Raw genomic sequence first — 14232 nt, forward strand, 5'->3', positions numbered from 1 at the left:
AGATTGGCAACAGAACAGATTTGAAGAACTCATGCTTTTTGACGAGCGCAGACTGAAAGCACTGTACCATGTTCAAGGCTATCAACGTAGAATTGCCTGGGCTTTTAACAAGAAAGTTAAGTCCAGGAATCTAAAAGAAGGAGATTTGGTGCTCAAGGACAACCGAGCTCCCATCCATGACCCTAGGGGCAAGTTCAGACCTAATTGGACTGGTCCCTACATCATTAAGTCTATCTGGTCAGGTGGAGCTGTGGTTCTAATGGACCTAGATGGCCTAGAGTTTTCACAACCGATCAACATGGACAAGTTGAAGAAATATTACCCTTGAGAGGCTCGCTAGGCCGAAAACCCGAAAGGGCGACCTAGGCAAAAGCCAGAGCACAAAAAAAATTGAAATTATAAAAACTGAGCTCGCAAGGTTGAAAACCCGCAAAGGGCGGCCTTGGCAAAAGTTAGAGCGTAAAAGGAGAGTGAAAATACTCGAGTGAACCTAAGCTGGAACTACGTAAGGCATGATTCCCATCTTTAGGATACGTAGGCAACTTCATCCTGAAGTTCAGCCATAAACTTTTCTCCGATCAACTTTGTCCATTTGATCATCTCGACCATCTTTGTCTATTTAGCATTCAAGAGTTCGGTTATGATCTTTGGTGCAGTGCTCTTCAGACTAGGGGCAACTTTCCGTTGCTGCGCAGTGCTGCGGTACTATTCAGACTAGGGGCAACTTTCCAATTGCTGGGATCCGGGGTTGTGCATCTCAGTGACAGATTTCAGGCATGCCCAGTTCTTATCCATATCGAAAATGGTTTTGAAAAGTTTTAATAAAAGTTGACTTTGTTCAAAATTAATCTTTTTACAACTTAGACCATTTTTGGACCAAAGCGAAAAATTTTCAGTACCCACAACCTTCAATTTCATTGATTTCAATACAGAGTTCTCCTGCTCTTGCATACAAATTGAAGTTTCTTTTTATTACAATTATAAAGAAAACTTGAAAGTGCGAATAAAGTAATAAATCTGGGGCATAGCTAAGTCAGGTGTTCCTGCCCTTCCTCCCAGAGCTGGTCGAAGTCTCTGATACCAAAGTGGGCCCTTCCTGTGCCTCTTCATTAAGCCAATCCAAGCACTCATCAGACAAAGTGCAATTGAAAGTGGAAGCAGGGGCCAAGAGCTCTCTAGTCCTCCATGCTATGGCATACCGGGCAAGCTGTGCGCCTCGAACCGGGAATGCAGCAGGATACTCTATCCCCTCTGGCGGGCAAGTCTGATCATGTCCGAATTGGCGCTGGAACCGGAACAGAAAATAGAAGACACAGTGTGTCATGCCAATCAATTGAATCCCAGGTTGACGGGTCATGTTGTAACTCATCGCCGGCAAATTGAGCCAAGGGCAGCGCCAAGCGATACGGTTTGCAGACAAATTGCACATCCAGCTATACCACCACTCCTCATCAAGGGTATCGACCAGGCGTTGTCGAAAAAAGTAGCCGCGAGCTGAGTATGCAGGGCAAGACTCCACAATCTGTAATTTGTCCATCAACCACACCTGGGGAAGGATTGAAAAATGAGAGAATAAAGAATAGAGAGATGTACGATGAGAGAAAAGAAAGAAAAGGGTTTTGTGAGAAAAACCGAGTCTGAGAGCCGAGTGACGTGAGCAATACATGTGTGAGATTGGGTGGAAAACATCACCTGCAATAGTAGTGGGCTCCCCGCAAGCCTTGCCGTCTCCCGGCGGTGAAAAGCGTCTAAGCCCATCAATGTCTCAGCCAATGTCATAGCGATGCAGCTCTTGCCTCCTTCAAACCTTGGGCAACCTCGATCAACCGGACATCGGATCCTCCGGAACCTGAGGCAAGTAAGAAATGAGATAGCAAGCATAGGCAAAGCGCGTGTTGCCGATAGCCCTGCCAATGATGGTCGTCGCGGTCACAAGCATCAGAAAACCGGCAAACCAAGCTCGGGATGTCCGACTCCCCGTCATGAATCAATGATCGAGCATCATGCAAAGTGAGGCCGCACATTTGTCCTAAAGCTTGGAGGTGGCCGAATCGGAATTGAGGCAAGATTTCCTCGTTGCGTTCAGACTCTATCAAAACTTGGAAATCCTCGAAAGTAGGACACATCTCTTGCCCGCTAAAGCTAAAGACGTGTGTTATCGGATTCCAAAACCTTGCTACGGCATAGAGGAAAAGAAGATGCAGCGGAGTACGGCCCAACGTGAATAGTGCGTTCAAGCCGAAGCTCCGGAAGTTCAACTTTTCCGAGCCGTCTAGAGAAGCAATCCAAGCTGTGAGATTTTAGGTGAAGAACACCTCTATTTTGATGCAAAACTAAGATGAAATGAAAGAGCCACGAGGCTGGAGCTTTTAAAGAGGATAAGGCACTGTTTGGGGAACACGTGTCGAAAATTTGGTGGCTGCCAAGCTAGCTGGTCGGCCGGCCACCTTTTGTGGCAGGCCGACCACCCCTCTCCCCTCCAATACAAAAAGCTGGTCGGCCAGCACCCCTAGGTGGTCGGCCATAGAGAGGAAGGTGGCTTTGGTCTTGTTCTAGCTTCTAGAAGAAAGTTCCTAGCATTTCCATGCATTGGGGGTGTTGAAGGTGCGAGTTTTCCTCTGTTTCGGATGTGTTTCGTCACCCAGATCGTCCGAAATACATTTGTTTATCGAGTTATTGTTAAATCTTGCTTTTCGAGTTGTTATTTTGCTTATTGAATTGTTGTTTTGTTTATCGAGTTGTTTAGTTTATCAAGTTATTAAGTTTTGTCGAGCCGTTGAGTCTTGTATATTGAGTTGTTACTCTTTGTTTAATCAACATTGTTGTGTTTCTCTTATCGAGTTGTAAACTTGCTAAGGTTCTGTTCTTTCTTAGTAAGTTTAAGTTGCTTTGTTTGTTGCGTCGATTCACTACCTGACTTGGAAATTTTCAAGTGCATAATTCCATTCAATCTCATTTTGTGCAAAATGATGCGATGCGATGCGAGAACATAAAATGCAACACTTTTTGAACAAAAACTGTTTCATTCCAACATGCTTCCTTTGTTACAACATTTTACAACAAGGGTACAAATTTTACAGAAAATAAAACTGCCTAATAATGTGCAATGTGCTACAACTACTAGTAAAAAAGGCAAATAAAACAGGAACATCTGTGCTCTCAAGCGCGAGAAAAAGAGGCCCTCTTCGTCCTCTTCTGCAGAACCGCCCCTGCGTCGTCCCCATTAGCACCACTATCTGAATCAGAGCCGCTGTCCTCGGAACCCTCCTCGGCATCACCTTCACCCTCGAAACCGAACTCAGAGTCATCCTCTCTGCTGGCGGATGTCTCTGATTGAGGATGCGTTGACTCCTCCTCCTCGCTGGATCCCTCATCGATGATATGTGCTCTGCGCCCACCTCGTCTGCGAGACGACTCCCCTCTCCCAGCTCCTCGAGAAGGCCTAGATGGCCCAGCTCCTCGGGAAGGCCTAGATGGCCTGGCCTGTGGTCTGGTATGTAGCGGAGGCATCTGAAAAGAAAGAATGCAATACATCAGCCAAAGTATGTATATCAGATGTAGATGCAAGAAAACCACATGAAGTGGGTACAGGCAGATACAGTGCATGAATGTGGTAATTGTCAGATATGCTCTACACATACAATTAATCAATGCAGTAAGATGTACAAGTTCAACATGTCATCAGAAGTATGATAAATGCGAGAAAATTAAAGAGTACCTGAAAACCAAGGATGGACAGCTGCGCCTCTCTCCGCAAGACCATGCCCTCGAGCGAGGCCACCAATCCGAGCATCCCGTCTATGTACTCTCTGGGTGGCTGCAAATACAAGCTTAGATCATCAATGACTGAATGAATGCCTAAGTATCTGGGTGATAAATGAAAAGCAGTGGAGCATACCGGTGGTGAGTCAGGGTCACAGACGTATCGGTGATCAGGCATAGGAGGCTCTATCGGAATCGGGTAGGAAGTCTTGTATCGCCATCCCGTCAACTCAGTAGGGATATCTGGCCATCTAGCGTGATGATAAGTCAGAGGAATCGGGGAGACCAGCCCAGCCCCACCTCTCGACGTACCGGCTCTGCTAGTGGAAGGAGCACCTGCAGCCCGAGCTCGACTCGTAGATGGTATGTCAGCGGACCTCCTCGTAGGGGTACGAACGCCTGTCAACGGGGGCATCAAGTATGTGTGACGGTAGATCGCGTACTCCCCCTCCTCCAAATGTAGCAATACATCAGTACCCAACATGGCACTAGTAACCTCCTGGGGAGTGAGCCTCCCAGTAGTCCGCATGTCGACCGGAGGTACTGAGGGGACGTCTTAATGAGGGTAGCCCATCGTCTGGCGTATGAAGCGTTCCCCCAGGAACCAGGCCCTACCAATCGGCCCCTCAAACAGGATCCTATACCGAGAGGCGGTTCATTCTCCGGCAAGCTGAAATCGGAGGTCCCCGTCTAAAGGCACCCAAGGCTGCCAGGTGATCTGCAGATAACCAATGCATAAACCGATTAGAATTCGTAGATGTTCAAAATAAATCGAAGATGAAAACATGGAGGACTGAGAGTTCTGAATTACCTCTGTCAGCCGCACTGTGTCGAAATACTGCCGCAGGTCGGGGAGGGTCTCCCGAGGTCTCGGCCGGTACTGGCCCTCGAAAACGAGCGAGTAGGGGGTCATGAGGGGCACCTCCACCTCGAGCTCTGAGGCTAGCATCGGGAAGTACACAAAAACCCATAACTGTGGAAAACAGGGCAAAGGCCATCAGAATATAGAATGCTGAGTGCAGAATCCGAATACAGAATGCTGAATGCAGAATGTGAGTACATAATGTAAAGTGTGCCGTGCGTGCAATGTACAGATAATGAAAAATAGAAATGTAAGTCAAGAGGGCAGAAGGTACCTCCCAGGCTCTCCAGTAGCCGCCAACTATGTTCCCCCGTCCGCGGGAGGTCGCGCTCATGTAGCAATAGAGTGTAGCCAAGCCAGCGCCACCCCAGTCATACTAACTGACCTGCGAGAGGTCTACCAGGGCACTCAACAAATATAGCCCAACGGTGTTCCCCCTATTGGCGAACAGAGTGGTCCCAAAGAGGAACATCAAAAACCCTCAGGTGTACTGTGTTATCTCCTCAGGAGTCTCGGGCTCCCTCTGTCTGAAATATGAAGAAAACCAGGTGTACCGGACTCGGCCCGAGGATCGATCGACCGGTGGGCAAGCTCCCAATAGATAAATCCAGTGGCCTCCCACTCGCCCATGTCCTCATCATAAGGGATCACCCAGCCTCCCACGTCGAGGCCTGTCAATACAGCAAAGTCAAATGGGGTCATAGTCATGTCCCCAACAGTTGAGAAATGAAAAGAATTGGTGGTGTCCCACCACCTCTCTACAAGAGCACCCATCAATGTCCTACTGGCGGGATAGCGAGATATCCCAGTATAGAAGGGCCCGAACCCTGCCTGATCGACCCAATCACGGACGGCCTCTGGGAGCTCTGCATACCACTCCCTCGCAGCAATGGAGCCGTATCCCCGAGTAACACGGGAGGACACCTGCATTCACAATGAACACATGTATTCAGTTTCAAAATGAAATGAATAAGCTGCGTGCAAATGAAATGTATGAGCTGTGTGCAAATCAAATCAAATACAATGTTGTGTGCTGCGTGTTCACAAACAAAGCTTGGGCTGCGTGTTCAATTTTCAACAAATTTGGGCTGTGTGTTCAGATTTCAGAAATAGTGTGTGCTGCGTGTTCACCATCAAATATGAGCTGCGTGTTTATAAATTTGAAGTTTGGGCTGCGTGTTCAACTTTCAACAAATGTGTGCTGCGTGTTCACAAACAAAGTTTGGGCTGCGTGTTCAACTTTCAACAAATTTGGGCTGTGTGTTCAGATTTCAGAAATAATGTGTGTTGTGTGTTCACCATCAAATATGAGCTGTGTGTTCAGAAATTTGAAGTTTGGGCTGCGTGTTCAACTTTCAACAAATGTGTGTTGCATGTTCACAAACAAAGTTTGGGCTGCGTGTTCAACTTTCAACAAATTTGGGCTGTGTGTTCAAATTTCAGAAATAGTGTGTGTTGCGTGTTCACAATCAAATATGAGCTACGTGTTCGGAAATTCGAAGTTTGAGCTACGTGTTCAACTTTCAACAAATGTGTGCTGCGTGTTCACAAACAAAGTTTGGGCTGTGTGTTCAGATTTCAGAAATAATGTGTGCTGCATGTTCACAAACAAATATGAGCTGTATGTTCAGATTTCAGAGTTAGTGTGTGCTGCGTGTTCACCATCAAACATGAGCTGCGTGTTCAGAAATTCAAGTGATTGAGCTGTGTGTTCAAGATGCAAACAGAGTACTGTGTTATAGACTAAGCATTCAGAACAAGCTGTGCACTAGAATGAGCAGAAGTATGACATGCGAATGTGTTTAGAGCAAGCAATAAGCATTCGTAGCATAAAATGCACGGAAAATGCAGAATTAAGGCAGGAAATGTAAAAAAGGTGAAGTACATACCTCCCGTGCCTGATAGGAGAGATGGGACTCCGGCTCCCGCAATAGCAAATCCACGGGGGCTCGATCGTCAAAGCCTGTAAAATGATAGAAAACTGCTCGCGGGAGGATGTGCGTTGAGGGGTTGTACCTCTCGGGAATAAATGGGCGAATCCTCGGCGGCAGAGACATGATATCTGGATCGCCTCCAGCACCTGGAGAACCTCCGTCATGGGGAAAATGACCCGCCATTTCAAGATATCTACAAAAATGAGCCAAAATTGGAAAAAGTCAACAAAAGTCAACTCTCAGGAAATGAAAAAGTCAACAAAAGTCAATTCCCGAGAAAATCTTCCAAATGTTGAGACTAACTTACCTCAAGTGGTGAAAATGAGAAAAAAAGCTCCGAAATCAAAATTTAAGCGGTTCAAAGTGAAGAGAACTGAAAGTTTTCGTGAAACAACTTTGCGTGGGGCGTTGGAAAATGCGTATAGAGCGCAGATCTGAGAGGGAAAATGCTTTAGGGAGGGAGAGGGACTGATTTCAGACTTGGATTTGTGAGGAAAAGAGCTTTGACCGAGTATATTTAAAGAAATGAGTGTGAAAAGTCAAAATTGCCCCGGATTTGGGCTAGGTGGTCGGCCGGCCACCTTTTCTGGTAGGGCAACCACCCCCTGCACTCAAACCTGGTCGGTGGCCTCCAATAGCCTCCAAACCTGGTCGGTGGTCTTCCCAAGGTGGTGTCCAAGGTCTCTGCAAATTTTGGTGGTGATCGAAGTCCCCGGCACCCGAGAAAGTACAAGAAAAGTGCACTTTTTGTCGCGAAATCCCTCCGCGGGAACTTCAACTCCAACTTTCGATGCGTGTTTCATCGTCACTCGTCAAGAGCAAAATGTATCCTTTTGAGCACGTTGTGACCCTTCCGGGAGGTAAACCGGAGGTCGCGATTGAGTCGCACTTGTCAAAACTTGCATTTCTCTGCTCGTTATTTCGTGTCACACATGAATTCGAATTTGCACTTACCCTGCATTTTTATGCACGTCACTTGCATTCTCATGCATACCACTTGCATTGTTGTGCACGTTTCATGGGTATTGTCATACCCTCACGCTTAGCTTGCATTGACACGCGCGTGTCTCTCGCATTGCGATGCACTCTCCCATCGGCACCCTGTTTGTCTACGTTCGATATAGCGTTGAACATGTGTTGCTAACTATGTTGTGCTTGTTAAGTTTTTCTCTTTTGCAGGCACGATATTGTATGTACGGTTCATTTGAAGCTAGTGTAACCAGACGAATCGCACAGGTATTATATCTTCTCCGTGTGAGACGTGGCGAGAATTGAATAATTCTTCGCATTCTTAAACTGCATGAAATGCAGTTGTTGCTTTGCATTCTTACTTAAAACTGTTGCGTGTGCACTTCATTACAGCTTGCTGCTTTGCATGATCATGAGTTACGTCCAGCTTTATGCATATCATTTTGCATCTTGCCCCATGCCTACAGGCACATCCTTGTTACCTTGCCTGTTTGTCTAAGTCTTCGGCCTTGTCAAAAATGGGTCGTCTCTGGGCTTTGACATTCACTCCCGTCAATTACGACTTTCGAGTTCTGTCAAAGAGGGGCAACTATAGACACCCCATTTTTGACCGACCTTAAGACTTAGACGTCACCAATTGAGCGCTCGGTGATGTTGCATATTGTGTTCGTTCTGAGGTTGCGGAGTCTCGGCTACGAGTCTTGCCTTCGGACTTCGGGGCTCTTTTGTGCTTTACCTCGGTTTGCGAACCAGGTCCTGCTTTCTTTGTTTTCTCTTCCCAAAGGGAGGGAGAGGTCTCGTAGACCATCTCTCAGTGGCCGTAGGCTACGCTTCGTGGTCGTAGGCCATTTTTCCCGTTTGGAGCCCAGTTTTCGGTTATCGGAGCCGTCAGGTCGTGTGCCTCGGTTCGGGACCACTTAACTACTTCTGTTTGCTCCGATTTTTGGCACACCCCTTATTTTCTCCCTTTAGAGGGACACTGTGGCCCGGGAGACCACCTTCGTGGTCATACACCACTTCCGGTGCCTAACAGCCTGTTTTCGGGGCCCCAAACTGCGCGTTTTGGCCCCCGAACCTTCGTTTTACATCCGTCTTGGCCCATTTTTGGTAGGGACCCTATTTTCATTGCTAGGGAGGTGGTAGGATGGTGGGAGGCCACCTTTTCTCCTGAAAAACTAGTTTTCTCTTTTTCTCTCTCCTAAAGCCAATTTTTCTGACAGAAAGCTGGTTTTTCTCACCTTTGAGCCACAATTTATGGCTTTTCATACCACCATTGTGTTGTGCTCATCTGGGAGGCCACCAATATAGGTAGGCCGACCAGTAATTCTTCTTGACCCTTTTGAACCTTGCTAAAAAGTTGGTTTTCCTCTCTCCTGGGTCACATTTTCTAGTTTTCCACCATACAGCTGTGTTGCATTCATCTGGGAGGCCACCTTTTTGGGGTGGCCGGCCAGAAATTCTTTTTAAGCCTTTTGACCCCTGGTCGGCCGACCAGGGGGAGTGGCCGGCCGGCCACTTGAACTGACCGGCCTGCTTCTTGCTTTTTGCCTTCTCTGAATGCATCACAGTTGTGCCAGCTGTGAGGCAATTAGACCATCCTCCATACACGTGTATGGAGGATATGTGAAGCCCTTTTGGGATATTTTAGAGCCTCTCCTCTATAAAGGGGAGGCTGATCTTCTATGGCAAGGGTTGAACAACTTTGAAGGCTTACAACTCTCTCTCTCTCTCTATATATATATATCTCTACACTTGAGCTTCCAAACCCTAGTTTTCTTGGACCATTTGCACTACAACCCTTAGCACCACACTTCCTCCATCCATTCCAACACTTTGGGACTGATTTGCAAGGGTTGAAGGTTCACCAACTTGGTCCAAAAGCTCCAGCTTTGCTGCTCTTCAAGGGTAAGCACCCATTTCCCTTAAACTTGCATCTTTTTGCTCCATTGATTAGCCTTACTTGCAAGTATTTCTGGACTTTGTCATAAACAAAAAAGTGTCATATTTTGAGCTCCTCTTGAATATTGATTAAGGACACTTTTTTGTTTGAGGTCTCCTACATCCTTGTATGCTTTATCCCTCTTTGTAAGCCTATTTTGCATCATATCTTAGTCCTACTTGTGAGAATTTTTGAGATTTGTTATAAACTAGAAAAATTTTCCTTTTGAGCTTATAAATATGTTTACTTAAGGCCACTTCTCTGTTTGGGGTCATCTCCCCCCTTTCATGCTTTATTTCTTCATGTTTTGAGCTATGCATGTGAGCACTTGCATTGGCCTTGATTTGGCCTTTTAGCCACTGAAATCCAGAAGATTTTCAGTGGCTTAGACGTGCCTTTGAGCTTCAAAATTATAGAGGGGTGACCCTCTCACCCCTCATTCTCTTTACTAGCTTTGCTGGCCTCCCAAAGGGACCCCCACTTGCATGTTGTGAAGTCACTTTTTGGACTCAATTTGGTGAGTTTCAAGGCCTGCCTTAGCTCTGTCCGGAGCCTCTTTGACCTTATTTTATGTCCGTAATGTATGTGCAGAGCAATTCTATTCAAGGCCTTTTGAGGGGGCCTTTCATTGTATGCTTCATTGACCCATTTCAGGGCCAATTTGATGAGTTTTAGACTTGTCATCTTTGATTTCCAGAGTTGGTTTTGCCATGCTAAGTGTCCTTGTTGTATGTGTTGAGTAACCCCTTGCATGGCCCTCCAAAGAAGCTCATCATTTTTGCATGCATTGGATGCATTTCAGTGGTTATTTGGGGTTTATTTGGCATGAAATACTTCTATTTTTAGCTGGTTGGGTGAGCCCTCATATGCTTCATATAGCTGTAGAACAACTCATGGTTCACTAGCCTATGTTGCATGTTGTTTTGACCCTTCATGTTGGCACCTTTTGGCCATGCCTTGAACTGATAATGTGCTCATTTTGGACTACCCTAGCTCTGTTTTTGGGTCTTGCGGTTGAATGATGTTAGTTTTGCATGCTTGTAGTTCAATGCACTTGCCTATCTTCGAGTTTTGAGGTTCGTTGCATGCATGTACTGAGATATTTCCATGTTTTGAGCCTATCATTCATCACATTTCAAAGCTTGTTTTAATGCCACGTTGCCATGTTTTCATCTCTTTAAATGCGTTTGAGAGTCGGGCTTGTATGCCCCATTTACCGACGATTGAATCAGCTTCATTTCGTCGCATTCCGAGCCATCATTTTAGGTCAATTTCCCACCATTTCAGACCTGCCTAGGGTCTGTTTGGGGTTGGTTTTGCTTTTGGTGCATTGCTTCGGTTTCCTCTAGTGTAATGCACTTCATTAGTTTCGGTACCCGGGCCCTATAGCTTGCATTGTGTGCCATATTTGCATGTTTCGGGACCATATTTCATGCTATTTTAGAGCTGTAATTTATGCTATTCCATGTCATGTTTCATGCATCCCATGCTTTGGTAGAGTGGCATTCCATGCCTTAGGTTTGGTCCTTGGCATTCGTGCATGTGTGCATGCATTTCGGTTCTCTCATTTCCATCACATGGCCACTGATATGAGTATGGCTGAGGTCCACTCATGTTGGTGTAAGTCCATCGTGCATTGTGTATGGCATTTCGGTCTATAGTATTGTGTATGCTGAGTTGCGTGTTAGAGCATTGTGTATGCCATGTTACATTGAGCATTGTGTATGCCATTTCATAGCATTGCGTATGCTAGGTTGTATGTTAGTCGTATTGTGTATGCCATCTCATTTGCATTGTGTTTGGGATAGGAGTTAGCCCAAGCACGGGAAACGAGGGACGTTTCATACTCTGAGTGACGGAACGTGTCTCAATTCCCGGTCGCCGACACTCCGGATTACCCATGATGGAGTTTAGGTCTTGTTGTGTTTATATGTGCATTCATTTCACATCGAGTCGTGCAATTCGACTCCTCGGCCATCATGCATCGAGATGCGTGATTGGTGGCACGAGGATCGAGGACTACACTCCCTAAAGAGTAGTCTTGCATACATATGTAAAAATACTTTGCTGTGCCCCTTTCTTGCTCTCTGTTGTAGCAAATCAGAAATCAACAACCTTCCAGAGCCTGGCATAGCATTCTGGGATTAATTGCAAACAGAGGCGAATCAGGGCATCGCAATGGATTTTCGCGCCAGGCAACTCAAGCATGCATCTTTCATCATTCGGAATAGAGCTGAGGTAGTCCATAAGCTTGCATGCTAATTTACTTGCTTTCCTAGTTAAATTGTTAATTAATTAGGGTTTTTCGAACTGTAATTATTATTCGGACTGTTTTATTTATCCGGACCCTCCGAGCGAGGGCACAATTGTAATAAGTGTGCTTGTGTGTGATGTATGTCTTCTAACCCCACGTCTTTCTCCCCTTTATTTACCAACTTATGATGGTTAGATTAGGGCATGTTTCAATTAGCATACTTATGCTTGCATGTTTGCATCATTCATCTGTATTGCATGCACCGGGCTCGGCGTATCATACTAACTGCATTTGTATTTCAATTCCAAATTGAATACGTGTTAGCTGTAGCATCATCATATGCCATCTTAGAATAGCCGAGCCTATTGTAGTTGTATTTTTGCATATGTTGCATTAGGCATTTCTGTATAGTTAGGATCATGCATTGATTTCTAACTAGTTTCTATTTTGGCTTGGAGTACTCGGTAAGTGTTTATGCTTTAGCATCCCCGCATGTGTGTGAGTGACTGCCATGATAGCATGGTTACTATGAGGCTAATTGCTTATGTGATATACCTGCCTGAATGCTTGTGGGTGAAGGTTGGGTTATTTGGATTGGAACAATTCATCAATTGTGAGTTTTAAGCCCACTTGAGAGTGGCAAATCATTATGTTTTCTAAGCCCACCCGAGGGTGGCAAATCCACACTTTAGCCTACTTGCGAGTAGCAAACCATTTTCAAAACAAACATGAAATGTTTTGTTCCAATTCAGGCGATCCAGTCTATACTTGTATGCTGTACGCATCACGTAGTAAATCTAGGCTAATAACCGGAATAAGAATGCATAATATTTTCAAAACTAGATATCATGGTTAGTAGAGGCCGATCTTTGATCGGGCGAGCGGGGGTGCTCACGAAGTGACCTTCCCCAATCATACCCAAGTTCCCGAGCCGAGACAACTTTGGTGATGACGGATACGTGGCCTTAGGTAACGAGTCAGGGTTTCCTAAATTTTCCAAAATAAAATATTTAGGTGGCGACTCTATATCTGGCAAAGCAGTCCATTTTGGCACTTCTTTCAAAAAATCTGTTTTAAAAAACGATTTGTCAGATTTGGACTCTTTGATGATTCATCGGTCTTGCATTGCACTCCGCGAGATTAGATACAGGACCGTGACATTTGAGTCCGAACTGTAGTGAAGCCCAAGGGCGCGTCTACAATTACTTATATGGGGATTGGAAGCCATATTTTTAATGTTTTGCACTTATGGAGTCTATGAATGACAAAAAAATATTTTGGATGTTGTTTGGGTTGGAAAAAAAAATCTGAGATTGCAAAGAAAAAAGAAGCAAGAGTTATGGAAATCTAGCTGGGTCATTTGGTGCCTTGATGTGCTTTTGTATGGTTGAATGAAGGAAATTTTCCTGAGAGATGTCTTGATATGCTTTGCTATTTGATATTTTCAAAAAGGTCAATGTCAATGTCAATGTCAAGCACAAATGCAAGCATGGGCAGCATTCGTGAAGTTAGATTCGACAACCGCAATTGTCGATGTGGCAGCGAAGCTATGGTTAAAATTTCTCAGTCAACGGATAACCCAAATTGCTTATATTTTGTATGCCCCAATTCACCAAATGGCTGTAAGTTCTTTGAATGGTGGATCCCTCCACATATGCAGCATAATTTGAAGGTAGTCGAGAATGATATTCTTGAAGAACGCATGGATGTGTTGTCTACTCTTAGAGAAATAATTATCTTGAAAAGGAAGTTAAAAGACATAATTGTGAAGAGTAGGAAACAATATAGAGACTTGGCAATGGTGATTGAAAGAGTTGGTGATAAATTAAATTACGCCTTTGCTTTTATTGTTCTGTTGTTGGTGGTAGTTGTCATTCTAGTGTATTTGAAATAGTATATGTAATGTAGGGTACAAAGACTATGACTTGTATTATAGGTTGAATGTGTATGTAATGTATGGTGGACTATTACCATTTTGTTGAAGTGGTAATGAATGTAGCGTCTTTTTTTGTTTAATGATCTATGTTTTATGTACACATTTAATATTCACCTTCATTGCTAAAAATATATGAAGAAAGAACTTGCAAAATATTAGCAAATTGTGAGATTAATTTTGTCAATTACACTAAGTAGGAATTATTTGGATATGGATAGTATTACTGCTCTTATTTGAAATTGAGATTTGAGATGGAGGTGCTTGTGTCAATTACATATCTCTTACCCATTGACACACCTGGTTGCAAGTCTTGGCCAATTACTGAAGGATGTGGATAGTACTATTGCTCTTATTTGAAGTTGAGATTTGAGAGATTTTTTTTTTTTTAATGCCATTAATCAAGCAACTGATATTAATGTCTTCAATAGTGGCATGCATAAATCATTTCATGATTGTGCAAGGGAACCCAAGTGCATTCATCTTAAATCATTAATAAACACAACTTAAATTCTACAAGAATCCAAGTGCATTCATCTCCAAACAAAACAAATTTGACCTACAACATGAACTACAAAC

This window comes from Camellia sinensis, chromosome 1 (assembly GCF_055761805.1).
Source record: "Camellia sinensis isolate YWXY chromosome 1, ASM5576180v1, whole genome shotgun sequence".
Taxonomy (NCBI): domain Eukaryota; kingdom Viridiplantae; phylum Streptophyta; class Magnoliopsida; order Ericales; family Theaceae; genus Camellia; species Camellia sinensis.